The sequence below is a fragment of the Belonocnema kinseyi genome, chromosome 7, assembly GCF_010883055.1.
Source record: "Belonocnema kinseyi isolate 2016_QV_RU_SX_M_011 chromosome 7, B_treatae_v1, whole genome shotgun sequence".
Classification (NCBI taxonomy): domain Eukaryota; kingdom Metazoa; phylum Arthropoda; class Insecta; order Hymenoptera; family Cynipidae; genus Belonocnema; species Belonocnema kinseyi.
The window spans coordinates 99083588-99084126 of record NC_046663.1 but is presented as its reverse complement, the minus strand read 5'-3'; positions in this window follow the sequence as shown (position 1 = coordinate 99084126).

Genomic DNA, 539 nt, shown 5'->3' with positions numbered 1-539 from the left:
CCCCCCTCTCCTAAAACTGTGACATCCTTTATGGAAGCTACCTTAACTCTTCGCGTCACGGTACCGAGTTATTTTTCTAGAGGGTCAGTAGAACATCTGTGCGTTAAAAAAAATATTTGGGCGTCCGCATGAAAAGGGCCCTTATGATCAGGTCTGGATACTGGGATATATTGTGAATGAATTGTGACTATACACATATCCAAATAGTAACCGGCAGTAGGTATATCTTATATTCGAAGAAAAAAAAAATGTTTGCTTGTCGCACTCGCCAAGTTAACATACGTTTTTCTCGAAAAACGGTTTTTTGAAGAACCAACTTCAGAAATGCCTGGGTCACTCGTTTTTCAATATTCAGGATTTATTTTGGGTTTAAGATGCCGGGAATTTATCTGGCTATATGCCTTTATATGTAACTCTATACTAGTCTTTAGGGCCCTTTTCATGCAGATGCCCACATATGAACAGTCATTAATTGTGAACTACAAAAATATATTAAATAAACAAATAGACAAATTTTAATTCTAATTTTTTAATTCTAC